Source organism: Schistocerca nitens, chromosome 8, assembly GCF_023898315.1.
Source record: "Schistocerca nitens isolate TAMUIC-IGC-003100 chromosome 8, iqSchNite1.1, whole genome shotgun sequence".
Taxonomy (NCBI): Eukaryota; Metazoa; Arthropoda; class Insecta; order Orthoptera; family Acrididae; genus Schistocerca; species Schistocerca nitens.
The window spans coordinates 178043117-178058540 of record NC_064621.1 but is presented as its reverse complement, the minus strand read 5'-3'; the positions used below and the strand labels follow the sequence as shown (position 1 = coordinate 178058540).

Here is a 15424-nt window from a genome sequence, read left to right as displayed (position 1 = left end):
AAGCGATCCTATAACGTTTCCCTTGAGGCACAGAGCCCTAAAGAAAACTGAAAATATATGCGGACATATTCGTGGACGCGAGTGTGTGCAGTAAGAATAGTTAGGTGCCTACATCATCTGAAACGTCGAAAAAAGTGTACATGTTGGCGAAAATAAGAGTGGATGAGGAAGAACAATCCAATGCGAAATACCTCTGCAGTAAGCAGTCTGTCTTCATTTGACTGGGAATTAATTACATGTGGTGTTCCTCAAGGTTCCACTTTGGGTCCATTGCTTTTCTTGTATGTATTAATGACCTCTCATCTGTTACATTGCCAGATGCAAGGTTTGTTTTGCTTGTAGATTATTCAAAGATTGCAATAAGTAGCAAATCAAGTACAGATTTAGAAATAGCTGCTAATCAAATTTTCACTGACATTAATAAGTGGTTTAAAGCTAATTCTTTGTCATTAAACTTTGAGAAGACATACTATATGTAGTTCACAACCTGTAAGAGATTTCCTTCCAGCATGAGTATAACATATGAAGACATCTAGATCGAAGAGGTTGACAGTGTTAAACTTCTGGGATTACAACTCGATAGTAAATTCAGTTGGGAAGGGCATACCACAGAATTGCTTAAGCGCCTAAACAAGTCTGTATTTGCCGCGAGAATGATGTCAGATGTGGGAGATATCAATATAAAAAACCTTGCATATTTTGCTTACTTTCATTCTGTCATATGGGATCATATTCTGGGGCAACTCATCAAACCGAGCAAAAGTTTTTAGGGTGCAAAAGCGTGTGATAAGAATCATTTGTGGTCTAAATTCAAGAATATCTTGTAGAAACCTGTTCAAGGAATTTTGTATTCTATCCACTACCTCTCAGTATATTTAATCCTTAATGAAATTTCTTCCAAGTAATACATCTCCATTTCCAACCGATAGCTCAGTACACAGTATCAATACTAGGAATAAGAAGAATCTACATAAAGGCCTGAAATCACTTACCTTGGTCCATAAAAAGGGTCCAATATTCAGGAACACACATTTTTAATAAATTGCCAGTAACCATTAAAAACTTGGTTTCAGGTAAAACACAGTTTAAACAGAGTTTGAAAAACTTTTTGGTAGGTAACTCTTTCTACTCCATAGATGAATTCCTTAACAGAGACTGCTGAGCCAGCTTAAGTAAAAATATCAGTTAGATTTCAATTTTGACAACACTTGGTCACAGCAGTCAAGATTGGGTATTTTGTGTATGATAAATTTATTAATAGTGGATAACAGTGTTTCATGCTGACAGTGTGTTAATTCTGTAAATATTAGTTGTCACAGTTTACTATATTGCATTAACTTATTTTCGACTATCTCCTGACAAATGATCAGGGTAGTAAGTATTATATTCAAATGTTTTATGTTTTTATGTCATACTTTCTGACATGTTCCACACCCACGAGAATCATCTAATTTTTTGGGTCTATGGAACGAAAATTGAATCTAATCTAATCTAATGAAGTTTTTTGAGCTCCTCTCGTGTGCCCAGACTTATAGGAGGCCTTGAATTGCCGTGGAGACGGAGAAGACCGTTCGCACTTTCGTGGCGACGAACACGCTGAAGTCGTATCTTCAGTTTGCTGAGGGTATCAAAATATACTTCCAAATGGATCGTTGCACTACGACGGAGGCAATCAAACAGAATAACCGCTTCAAAGCCCCACATGACTATCGGGTGAGTGTGCAACTTTGAACTTTTTCTTACGGAGGAGAAGTGGTATGACGCCACTCGGTGGATTGCCGTTTCGTTCCCGGTTCGAAGTAATGAAAACGTGTCTCATCGCCTATGACGATGTTCGACAAAAATTGCCCACGATCAGCCTCGTAACGCGCTACCACTTCCGCACAGACGATCCTCTTCGGTCTGCATGGTCTTCTGTTAGGCGGCGAGATTCAAATGGCTCTAAGCGCTATGGGACTTAACATCTGGGGTCATCATTCCCATAGACTTAGAACCACTTAAACCTAACTAACTTAAGGACATGACACACATCCATGCCCGAGGCAGAATTCGAACCTGCGACCGTAGCAGAGGCGCGGATCCGGACTGAAGTGCCTAGAACTGCTCGGCCACAGCGGCCGGCACTAGGCGGCGAGAAATCCAGCGGTCACGGTCCTTTGAGTACCCCAAGTGCTGAACAAGTGTGTCGGCATTACCAACAGAGACGTCCAGTTGAACAGCGAAGTGTTTGATTGTGATCCGTGGACCACATCGAATGAGAGTGTCCGCACGTTCCGATATTGCAGGAGGTGCAGCTGTATGTGGCCCGCCGGCACGCGAGAGATCGGACAGGTGCACGACTTGTGGCTATGATGACAGACGAGGCATCCCAATGAGTCACCGTGCTCTTATTCACTGTCAGGTCTCCATAGAGATTCTGCAAGGGCCTATGAATATCTGCGATACTTTGGTTTTCCGCCAAAAGAAACTCAGGGACAGATCTCTGCCTGGAACGCGACTCCGCTACAGATGCCATTTTGAAGGCTACGTGTAGCACCGCCACCTACTAGAATTTCATGAAACTATAGCGGATGAAGCCGGAATATTCCACTATGTCCCAAAACAAATTCTCCATTTTTGCAACCCAAATTGGCTCAAAAAAATGTGTTGCACTACTTATTGAATGCCCGTCATACGTTGCAGGACGCAGCTGGAGTGGAAATACCAATGACGCAAAAGCAAGTGAGATGTATTTTCACACCGCCGCATCTCGTCACATAAAACACTGATTTGAGTAATGAAAGAGGCGAAGACCCATTTATTTGCCTGTCACGTCACTCGGCTGAAGAGTGGTGGATAATGTCGCTAACAGCCCTCCCCTGCCCATATGGGACGAGGGAATGAAATCACAATAAAGGAGAAAAAAATATTTGCCAATGTATAATATTTAGCTACGCATTTTAATTATGTATTTTGACGATTTACAGGGAGAAATGAATCCAGCGTCACTGACGCGCCTAAGAGACTATAGACTAATTCAGCGTGCATGTAAAAACATCGATATTAAGGACAGACTTTGAAGACATTTGAATATTACAACAAAAACAAGCGCGCAACCAATCGTCCACTACCGGACGATATTACGCTCTTTTTATCTCCTGTATAATACGGACGCAACATAAGATTTGTAATTTGTTTAAATCTATTGAGAAATACGGTTACTTTGTTCCATGTGAGACTAGTATGTGTGAAAAACACAGAGATTAATGAATTGTCATTTCTACGTCATTTCTAAACTTTTCAAACCACTCAAGCTCTGTCATTGTTATTGACGTAAGCGTTAACATGTTATATGTTCACCTCTCAAATTGCACCTCGCTCGCACAAAGCCTCGCTGTTCCACAATGGTACGCGACACTTTCTAAACGGGAAACGGAGCCACACAAGTATATCTTGCTTTCCCTTCTCAATCTGATGCTTAATAATAATAATAATAATAATAATAATAATGTTTCCTTACATCAGATGATATTTCAAATATTTCCTTACATCAGACAAGGCAGAGCCATTGCAGAATCGGTGGGCCAGTTATTTACACCTGAGCCGCCGATTTATTGTGGCTTGTGTTACAAAAACCGACGCAGTAGCAACACAAGTACAGTGAAAGACAGTATGAATACTCCTTTTTTGTAGTCAAACGTATCAGTCTATTTACTACCAGTACTGAGGAAGGATCTACGTTGGTCTACGAGTCTACATGCCTCAACTGGCTCCCCGAAGTCTGCTGCTGCGAGGCGTAGCTCTGGCATAGGTGTCATGTCCTTTGCTATGGATTTAGAGCACTCTTAACTGGTGGGCCACCTGCCGGCCCTACTTAAGCTGCTGCTAGCATCCAAACTGCAGGTCTCTGGCTCATGTCTGGGGCTAGGTGGCCACTCACCCGCCGTCACTTGGGCAGACAAATTCCTGGCTGCCAGCCTGTGCTCGTGGGCAGACGTTGCTGTGGTGAGCACCCCTTCTACCCTGGGTCCACGTAGTGTTCTCGCGCGCCACGGCGAGCCCCAACCACAGCTACTTGGTCGCATCTACGCAACGCAGCTGCCGTATTGGAACGCCGACTTGGTAGTGTCGAGGGTATTGCCTTGCCGTGGCGTCATCGCTTCCTCGCCTGCACGAGACCGCAGTACAATGGGATGAGCACGACATTTTCCGCGTCAACTTATAAGACTATGTTTATGGTTCATCTAAATTTTTCAATTTTTTTGCTTTAAAATTTTCACATATTGGTACCATATTTTCCGTATATGTAAAGTAAATTGTACCATACTGGAGATCGAAGTTCTTTGCATTGTATGTGAGTAATGTATGTATAATGCTATGTAAATCGTTTATTACGTTAAATTATTTTCTGATGACATTTTGTATTTAAAAATATGTGTGTGTATAAACTGTTCATGTTGATGTAAATTTGACAGTTGTAAGAAATGGTCACGCTTCGGAACAGTGTAAGAAACAGGTGTTATGTAAAAGCCAGTGTGATTTTGTTTCAAAAGAAAGTGGATCTGAGGAGTGGAAAAGGTGGCAAGAGCGCTACCTAGAGCAGGCGGGGGAAGTTAGTCACACGGTCTGTAGCCAGTAATGACTGAGGCAACACTTTTGAGGAGCAGAAGAAGCTATTCCTGCAAATTTGCACAAAAATGCTACGGATGAAGACTGCAAACGGCTTACCGCATAGCTGCGAGTTGTTGGGCAACTGTATGTAAAATTGAACGACGCCAAGAAGAGAAATTGAGCCCGTACAGCAATATACTATGGGAGTGTAGAAGCTATAATTGTTCGCCACACCCAAACCTTCAGCCACCAGATAAGATTTATTTATATTTTAGTTTTGTACAGCATGAACCATTAATTTAAACTGTGTTTTAATAATCATTCTTGAACTTTAAAGAAACTGATTCACCCTGTTATTTCATCCTAATAATACACCTATATAGGGTTCCTTCCTGGTAGTTGATTATTCTCAGTATCCTGTTTTACAGACTTATAAAGTGCCAAATTAATATAAAGAGGCACCATTTAAATTTTTTGTGTAAATAATGAGAAAGTTTTCTCAACTATTGCAAAGAGTTATAGTAAAAGTTTGCTTATGTAAAATTCACTCAGAGTGACGCAAAATTACTAAAATCTATTAAATAAATATACAGAGTTAGTTCAAATAGTAATAGCTTTTGAAAGTAAATTCCAGTAAGAAAGAGGATTTCTTGAAGTGAAATGTTCAGTATAAGAAGCTAAGTACACTACTGGCCATTAAAATTGCTACACCACGCAGGTGACGTGCTACAGACGCGAAATTTAACTGACAGGAAGAATATGCTGTGATATGCAAACGATTAGCTTATCAGAGCATTCACACAAGGTTGGCACCGGTGGCGACACCTACAACGTGTTGACATGAGGAAAGTTTCCAACCGATTTCTCATACACAAACAGCAGTTGACCGGCGTTGCCTGGTAAAACGTTGTTGTGATGCCTCGTGTAAGGAGGAGAAATGCGTACCATCACGTTTCCGACTTTGATGAAGATCGGATTGTAGCCTATCGCGATTGCGGTTTATCGTATCGCGACATTGCTGCTCGCGTTGGTCGAGATCCAATGACTGTTAGCAGAATATGGAACCGCTGGGTTCAGGAGGGTAATACGGAACGCCGTGCTGGATCCCAACGGCCTCGTATCATTAGCAGTCGAGATGACAGGCATCTTATCCGCATGGCTGTAGCGGATCGTGCAGCCACGTCTCGATTCCTGAGTCAACAGATGGGGACGTTTGCAAGACAACAATCATCTGCACGAACAGTTCGACGACGTTTGCAGCAGCATGGACTATCAGCTCGGAGAGTTGGCTGCGGTTACCCTTGACGCTGCATCACAGACAGGAGCGCCTGCGATGGTGCACTCAACGACGGACATGGGTGCACGAATGGCAAAACGTCATTTTTTCTGATTAATCTAGGTTCTGTTTACAGCATCATGATGGTCGCATCCGTGTTTGGCGACATCGCGGTGAACGCACATTGGAAGCGTGTATTCGTCATCGCCATATTGGCGTATCACCCGGCGTGATGGTATGGGGTGCCATTGGTAACACGTCTCGGTCACCTCTTGACGGCACTTTTGACGTCACATTTCAGATGTGTTACGACCCGTAGCTCTACCCTTCATTCGATCCCTGCGAAACCCTACATTTCAGCAGGATAATGCACGACCGCATGTTGCAGGTCCTGTACGAGCCTTTCTGAATACAGAAAATATTCGACTGCTGCCATGGCCAGCACATTCTCCAGATTTCTCACCAATTGTCTGGTCAATGGTGGCCGGGCAACCAGGCTTGAGGAAGGACACTTATGTTATAATAAAATATTTATAATAAGAAAAATTACTGAAACAAGTCGGGAATTGGGCTTAGAAACGCATTTAGCATTTACTGATTTTTGAGAAAGCCCTTGAGAAGGCAAAAAGACCCCTTTTGAGGAAAATATTAGAAATAAAATGTCTCCCTAAACATCTTATTAATACCATTAAGAGTCCATATGCAAATTATAAGTTCAGGTTTGAAAATGTCAGATCAAATGTTAGTAAATCAAGGTGTTCCATGAGTGTACAGTATACCACCCACTTTATTTAATTTATACATTGACGTCCTAATTATGAAGTGGAAAGATGAAAGGCACTTAGGAATTAAAATAGGGTCTAGTGTACCATTAACTACTGTGTTACATGCTGATGACCAGATAATTATACAGGAAACGGAAGATAATTTTTAAAGAACAGCATATAGGTTGATCCAAAATGCAGTGTATTACAACTCAATTAAATGTTCAAATAAGACAATGATAATGGCTTTCAAAGGAAAGAATTCAGTAAGATTGAAAATAATAATAAATGAGAAAATTTTAGAACAGATATCCCACTTCATCCATGTAGAATTTGATATTAGTTTTAACTGTGACAAAGACATTGAGAAGAACTTCAATAAACATCAAGTTATCTGCGGAAAAGTTGGAAGAACTGTAGCAAGAAAAACAAGAAAAGAAACACAAATGAAATCCTGTTATTTTATAGCTGTATCTACTCTTGTATTTGTTTCCGAATCATGGACAGTAACAAAACAAAGAAAAATCACATATACAAGCAAAAGAAATGAAATTCAAAAGATGTGTAAAGGGCTGTAATAAAATGGATAAAATAAGGAATAAAACAATAAGATCAGATTATAAATCGTTTCAGTTAACGACAAGATAGAAGAGAACAGAATGAAATGGAAAGATCATGTTGAAAGAAGGACAGAAAAGAGATTACCAAAAAAGGTGATGAATTATCAGCCAACTGGAAAGAGAGAACTACGCAGATCTCATAAGAGATGTACGGATGGATAATAGAAACCGGAACAGGTGATTACAACAACTAATCCTTGGAAGAAGATGATGATGATTAAATATGTAATGTGTAATGAATGTGTTCGAGAAACTCGAAATTTCATTAAATATGTTTCACATCAAATTTTGTTATTCATTATTTAGTTATTAGTGTCCTGATTGTAATGAAATTTTTGTATTATTTTAAAAAATTATTTAAAGAGACATGATTAAATTACGATGCTCATGAAGTATGCATAGTTTAAAATTTCCACACAGATGAAGTTTATTTGTATTAGCCTTGCCGTATCTCAATTGTAGCCTCCAATATTATATTGTTGTAAACCTAAATCTCAGGTTTTAAAAATTAATACTTTTGGCAAAATTAATGAGTTGATTGTAAAATTATTGTAACTAAAAAGTTCCTGTTTAGCGAAAATTCTCATGAGAAATGCGAGACTGTAAATAGGGATGTTGTGCACCAATTGAACAAGTGTGTGCTTAGCTTTCGATCTGTAAAGATGCTTTGCCACTCGTCTCATGATATTTGTGGTCTGTCTCACATGTCTGCAGAAGCTGTGTCGTGAACAGCTGGCCTGAAGCTAATAAATGACGAAAAAGGCGAAAAATGTGTTTCAGTCATCACATAACAAATCGACATTAAGGCCGTCAGGAGATGATGGGAGAGTTAGCTGGTGTGATGCGAGGTGCTACGAGTTCTGTGACGTCACTTCCTGCTATTCGAAGCTCACGAGAGAGACCAGATGTACCGCGTACGTCACAGCACGTGAGACAGGGGCCAACGAGATATCCAGGCCCTGCAATATACTTGTGACGTAACACTAGTGGGCTTGTCCGCCTCATTTCGGGATCGCTTGGCTCCACACAGGGCGCACGGGAAACCAATATTTGATTGGAAAGGTACTGACAAAAGCTCTTAATTTTTTCATGTACTTCCGAGAACTTGCATGCATTTAAGCGAGCAGTCAAGAAGTATTAAACTCGTCTGAAATAGTTAGTCGCTCCCCACCAGAGATGGCAGGTGACACTAGTAAGACGTGCAGTGTCATGTTCTGTGACATATACAGCCTGTCTTTCTCGCAGGATTCGACTTGACTCTTTCAGAGAAGTTTAATAATTCTGGACTGCTCGTTTAAAAGCATGCAAGTCTGTAATAGCACACGACAAAATTAAATCCTTTATTGTGTACCTTTTCGATTAAATATCGATTTACCATGGGCCATGTATGCGGCCGAGCATTCCCAAAGTGTGGCAGACAAGACGACTAGTGTGACGTCACAAGTTCGTTGCAGGACCCATATATCTCGTTGGCCCCACTGCTATTTCACGCTGAGGAACCATTTCGTCACGTAAAATACAAAATAAGTTCTGCAATATTTTGGCAACGTGCCACTTAAAGTAGAACCATTAGGAAGGGAGAACGCTCCCTATGTCACAAGCAGAAGGCCCTGTGTCAAACCGTATTTGTTGTGCATCTTCATGTTTCCGCGCCGCAAAGACTGTTCCATAAAATTTCAGGCACGCAGCCGCATAAATTCAGCTTTTTTTTCAGCATAAATTCAGCACTCCAGAAATTTTATGGAACTATATTTCTTGCGTTCACTAGCAGCCAGTATTCTGTGGCTTTTATGATAGACGTCATACCCTATGAATATATGCTGTTTCTAATGTCTCTAGAATGTCTAGAACAAATTGTTATTGATACGATTTGTTGTTGATGGGAAATCGCATACAGGTTGTTAAGGAAGTTTCGTATGTAGTAATTGTCACTTTGTAACTAGCGTGTTATGAAAGTAAGCCATTTTAAAGCACCGACCCATTGAAGATACGTGAAAACGTGTCGTTGTTGTTAGAATTTGTTATAACTGAGTTTGACAGAGCACTGAAAGACCTGACTCGAAACAAGCCCGCCAGAGTAGACAACATTCCATTGGAACTACTGACAGCCTTGGGTGAGCCAGTCCTGACAAAACTCTACCATCTGGTGAGCAAGATGTATGAGACAAGCGAAATACCCTTAGACTTCAAGAAGAATGTAATAATTCCAATCCCATTGAAAGCAGGTGTTGACAGATGTGAAAATTACCGAACTATCAGTTTAATAAGTCACAGCTGCAAAATACTAACGCGAATTCTTTACAGACGAATGGAGAAACTGGTAGAAGCCGACCTCGGGGAAGATCAGTTTGGATTCCGTAGAAATATTGGAACACGTCAGGCAATACTGACCCTACGACTTATCTTAGGAAATAGATTAAGGAAAGATAAACCTACGTTTCTAGCATTTGTAGACTTAGTGAAAGCTTTTGACAATGTTGACTGGAATACTCTCTTTCAAATTATGAAGGTGGCAGGGGTAAAATACAGGGAGTGAAAGGCTATTTACAATTTGTACACAAACCAGATGGCAGTTCTAAGAGCCGAGGGACATGAAAGGGAAGCAGTGGTTGGGAATGGAGTGAGATAGGGTTGTAGCCTCTCCCCGGTGCTATTCAATCTGTGTATTGAGCAAGCAGTAAAGGAAACAAAAGAAAAGTTCGGAGTAGATATTAAAATCCACGGAGAAGAAATAAAAACTTTGAGGTTCGCCGATGACATTGTAATTCTGTCAGAGACAGCAAAGGACTTGGAAGAACAGTTGAACGGAATGGACAGTGTCTTGAAAGGAGAGTATAAGATGAACATCAACAAAAGCAAAACGAGGATAATCGAATGTAGTCGAATTAAATCGGGTGATGCTGAGGGAATTAGATTAGGAAATGAGACACTTAAAGTAGTAAAAGAGTTTTGCTATTTGGGGAGCAAAATAACTGATGATGGTGAAAGTAGAGAGGATTTAAAATGTAGACTGGCAATGGCAAGGAAAGCGTTTCTCAAGAAGAGAAATTTGTTAACATCGAGTATAGATTTAAGTGTCAGGAAGTCGTTTCTGAAAGTATTTGAATGGAGTGTAGCCATGTATGGAATGAAACATGGACGATAAATAGTTTGGACAAGAATAGTGTAGTGGACTGACAAGGCAGCCAGTCCACAGTGAAGTAGCCGAAAGGGCACGCGTCAACTCACGCCGTCTGGCGTTAAGTCTGGAACAGGATTCGTAATGAATGTGATAAAGAAAAGAACGTAGCTACTAGAACACTTAACTTTTATATTGTCCTTTGGTATACAGCATTCTTGATGATACAAGTGAGACTATCTAGAGATACATGCAATGGTACAAATGGCGCCTTGCTAGGTCGTAGCCATTAACTTAGCTGAAGGCTATTCTAACTGTCTCTCGGCTAATGAGAGAAAGGCTTCGTCAGTGTAGTCGCTAGCAACGTCGTCGTACAACTGGGGCGAGTGCTAGTCCGTCTCTCGAGACCTGCCTTGTGGTGGCGCTCGGTCTGCGATCCTGACAGTGGCGACACGCGGGTCCAACATGTACTAATGGACCGCGGCCGATTTAAGCTACCACCTAGCAAGTGTGGTGTCTGGCGGTGACACCACAAATAGAATAGAAGCTTTCGAAATGTGGTGCTACAGAAGAATACTGAAGATTAGATGGGTAGATCATATAACTAATGAGTAGGTATTGAATAGGATTGGGGAGAAGAGAAGTTTGTGGCACAACTTGACTAGAAGAAGGGATCGGTTGGTAGGACATGTTCTGAGGCATCAAGGGATCACCAATTTAGTTTTGGAGGGCAGCGTGGAGGGTAGAAATCGTAGAGGGAGACCAAGAGATGAATACACTAAACAGATACAGAAGGGTACTGGGAGATGAAGAGGCTTGCACAGGATAGAGTAGCATGGAGAGCTACATCAAACCAGTCTCAGGACTGAAGACCACAACAACAACAAATACTAATTAATAACAGTTCGGCGATTAAAGCGTCTAGGGAACTAGAAACACGAAATTGCTGGACTTAGAATTAAATCATAGCGTAGTTGGCTGAGGCGTCATGTTATGGCACTGAAGATCGATCGGTAGAGGTTTCGCATCTTACCGTACACTTTTTTTCACCTTTGTGGTTAATAAAATATTGTGGAACTTCCCTACGAAATTAATGGAAATAATTTCTGTAATATTTGATGTTATGTAAATGTAAGTGTGCTGTCTGTCAGGAGTGAGTTTGTTGGGTTTGGTGAACTTCTGTCAGCTGATGTCCTTACCAGATGGACATGTATCTTCCGTTTTTGTTTTATTACACGTCCACGGATATTGAAGTTTTTATTTATGTATACCATAGACAGGAGAATATGACTAGCATAGGCTAAGAAAGGGAATGTGAGTTTTAATAGAGTTAACGCAGGAATTCTATGTTTGTCCATTTTTGTGAACAAACTGTATCGTTTTGCGAGCGAAATAAAGCCGACAACTGCTGCTGGAGAGCGCTGAGGACGCAATATCACGTTAACCAGTACGCACTGTGTGCCAATGGCGGTGTGTCTCGTGACGTTGGATATCCCATCTGTACGCATGTCAACGTTATCTGCTTCGTCCCATGTGCTGGCTGCATTAGACAATGAGCAGGTGGAAAGAGAGAAAGATAAGGAAATTTTGGAAATTTTTGGTAAGCTCGTATGGGACCAAACTGATGAGGTCATCGGTCCCTAGACTTACATACTACTTAATCTGACTTAAACTTACACTAACGACAACACACACACCCATGCCCGATGGAGGACACGAACCGCCGACGGGGGGGAGCCACTCGAACTGTAGCAAGACGTTCTAGACAGCACAGCTACCCCATGCAGCAGAAGGATAAGAAGACATATTTTGATTATAACTATTTCTTCCCAATAATAATTAAGTAGAGCAAGAATTATGAATGTTTACGCCTAAGCGCCTAATACATTTATTTTGAGATTTAACTTTGCTGCATACTCCAGAATGAGATTTTCACTCTGCAGCGAAGTGTGCGCAGATATGAAACTTCCTGGCAGATTAAAACTGTGTGCCGGACCGAGACTCGAACTCGGGACCTTTGCATTTCGCGGGCAAGTGCTCTACCATCTGAGTTACCCAAGCACGACTCACGCCCCGTCCTCACAGCTTCACTTCTGCCAGTACCTCGTCTCCTACCTTCCAAACTTTACAGATGCTCTCCTGCGAACCTTGCAGAACTAGCACTCCTGAAAAAAGGATATTGTGGAGACATGGCTTAGCCACAGCCTGCGGGATGTTTCCAGAATGAGGTTTTCACTCTGCAGCGGAGTGTGCGCTGATATGATATATACAAGGTTACTGGAGCATTTAAATTCACATATTTGCTGTCAAATGTACAATTTGGTTTTAGAAATGGTTTAACAACTGAAAATGCTATATTCTCTTTTCTCTGTGAGGTTTTGGACGGATTAAATAAAAGGTTGCGAACGCTAGGCGTTTTCTTTGATTTAACGAAGGCTTTTGACTGTGTTGACCACAAAATATTACTGCAGAAGTTGGACCATTATGGAGTAAGGGGAGTAGCTTACAATTGGTTCGACTCTTACTTTAAAAACAGAAAGCAGAAGGTAATTCTCCGCAATATTGAGAGTGGTAGTGATGTTCAGTCCCATTGGGGCACTGTCCCCAAGGGTCGGTGCTGGGGCCACTGCTGTTTCTTATTTATATAAATGATATGCCTTCTAGTATTACAGGTGATTCAAAAATATTTCTGTTTACTGATGACACCAGCTTGGTAGTGAAGGATCTTGTGTGTAATATTGAAACAGTATCAACTAATGTAGTTCATGAAATAAGTTCGTGGCTTGTGGAAAATAATTTGATGCTAAATCACAGGTAGACTCAGTTTTTACAGTTTCTAACTCATAATTCAACAAGAACCGATATTTTGATCAGACAGAATGGGCATATTATAAGCGAGACGGAACAGTTCAAGTTCCTAGGCGTTCGGATAGATAGTAAGCTGTTGTGGAAAGCCCATGGTTCAAATGGCTCTGCGCACTATGGGACTCAACTGCTGTGGTTATCAGTGCCCTAGAACTTAGAACTACTTAAACCTAACTAACCTAAGGACATCACACGCATCCATGCCCGAGGCAGGATTCGAACTTGCGACCGTAGCAGTCGCACGGTTCCGGACTGCGCGCCTAGAACCGCGAGTCCACCGCGGCCGGCGGAAAGCCCATGTTCAGGATGTTGTTCAGAAACTAAATGCTGCTTTATTTACCATTATAACAGTATCTGAAATAAATGACAGTTCAACACGAAAAGTAGTCTACTTCGCATATTCTCATACGCTTATGTCATAAGGTATTATTTTTTGGGGTAATTCTTCTGATTCAAAGAGGGTATTTTTGGCTCAAAAACGGGCTGTTCGAGCTATGTGTGGTGTAAGTTCGAGAACCTCTTGTCGACCCCTATTCAGTAGTCTGGGAATTCTGACATTGCCCTCACAGTATATAATTTCTTTAATGTCCTTTCTTGTTAGCAATATTAGTTTATTCCCTAGAGTTAGCAGCTTTCACTCAGTTAATACTAGGCAGAAATCAAATCTGCATGTGCAATGCACTTCCTTGACTCTTGTGCAGAAAGGAGTGCAGTATTCTGCTGCATCCATTTTCAATAAGCTACCACAAGAACTCAAAAATCTTAGCAGTACCCCAAACACTTTTAAGTCTAAACTGAAGAGTTTCCTCATAGCTCACTCCTTCTATTCTGTCGAGGAGCTCCTGGAAGAGCTGAAAAATTAAGCAAATTCCAGTTGACATTGTTGATTTTCTTTATTTAAAATTACGAATTGTCGCCTGAATATGTTACTTATATTTCATTATATCTGTTTCTACTATCATGTTATAATTTCATGTATTGACTCGTTCCATGACCATGGAGACTTCTCCTTAATTTGGTCCCGCGGAACAATAAATAAATAAATAAATAATTGAAACTTCCTGGAAGATTAAGTTTGGAAGGTAGGAGTCGAGGTACTGGCAGAAGTGAAGCTGTGAGGACGCGGCGTGAGTCGTTGTTGGGTAGCTCATATGGTAGAGCACTTGCCCGCGAAAGGCCTAAGTCCCGAGTTCGAGGCTCGGTCCAGCATACAGTTTTAAATTGCTGCGTACTGATTAGGTTGGAATATTACAGTACCCAGGTTCAAAACAAATTCTTGAATAGGAATGATAAGACACTTAGAAACCTGTAGATGTAAAGCTTTTAGCTGTAGATATTTAAAAGTCTGTGCGGATTTTATTCAAATGACAGGGTTCCTATCGCAATGATTATAGTTAATGTGGCCTATGGCATATGTAGCTAATTCGATAAACGCAGCTGCTTTAAAAAACCCTACAATGCGTCGGGTGGAGCGCACTTTGTTGCTCTTGGAAGGTAGCCACTTCCGTGCCAAAAGGAACTCTGCTCGGGCAGCCTCAGGGTGAGACAAAGACGGAGTCGCGAAATACTCACGTCTGGCAGCGAAAGCGACGGCCCTCACAGCTCGGCGCTGTACACTACTGTGTTCCCCGCCAGCGGCAGCGAAGCGGAGGACCTTGTTACGGACCCCTCGTTATGACCAATTGCGTCCGAGCGCGTGCACTAGCACCGTCTCACACGTAGGAGGCAGCTGCAAGACCAGGGGCGCATCCAGGGGGCCACTGAGGAAGTGGGGGAGGGGGGGAGGGGGGTGGCAGTAGGGGCAACTGTCCCACTGAGAATCCGTAAGTTTACGAGTATGAAAAAGGACCTGTATACGCAGCCGCCAGATTATGATGACCTGAAATACTTCGAAAATTATCACTAAGCAGCAGCAAGACCAGGGGCACATCCAGGGGGCCACTGAGGAGGTTGGGGTGGGAGGGGTGGCAGTAGGGGCAACTGTCCCACTGAGAATCATTTGTAAGTAGGCTGTTCATGTTTTCTTATTGGTAACGCCACGTAGCGCTCTGTATGAAAATCACTGGCTGTGCGGTGTGCAGTCTGTGGCTGGTTTGCATTGTTGTTGGCTATTGTAGTGTTGGGCAGCTGGATGTTAACAGCGCGTAGCGTTGCGCAGTTGGAGGTGAGCCGCCAGCAGTGGTGGATGTGG

At 41.8% G+C, this 15424-nt stretch overlaps 1 protein-coding gene across 2 annotated transcripts in view; it reads right to left on the bottom strand.

Annotated features, from left to right (window-relative positions):
• The window catches only part of LOC126199353 (probable cytochrome P450 6a20), a 116399-nt gene extending 101457 nt beyond the window's left edge, over nt 1-14942 (bottom strand). For both annotated transcript variants that reach the window (XM_049936213.1, XM_049936214.1), the window contains exon 1: nt 14806-14942. The gene's annotated coding sequence lies outside the window, so the exon portion shown is untranslated. The remainder of the gene's footprint in view (nt 1-14805) is intronic.
• Between the last annotated feature and the right edge of the window lie 482 nt (nt 14943-15424).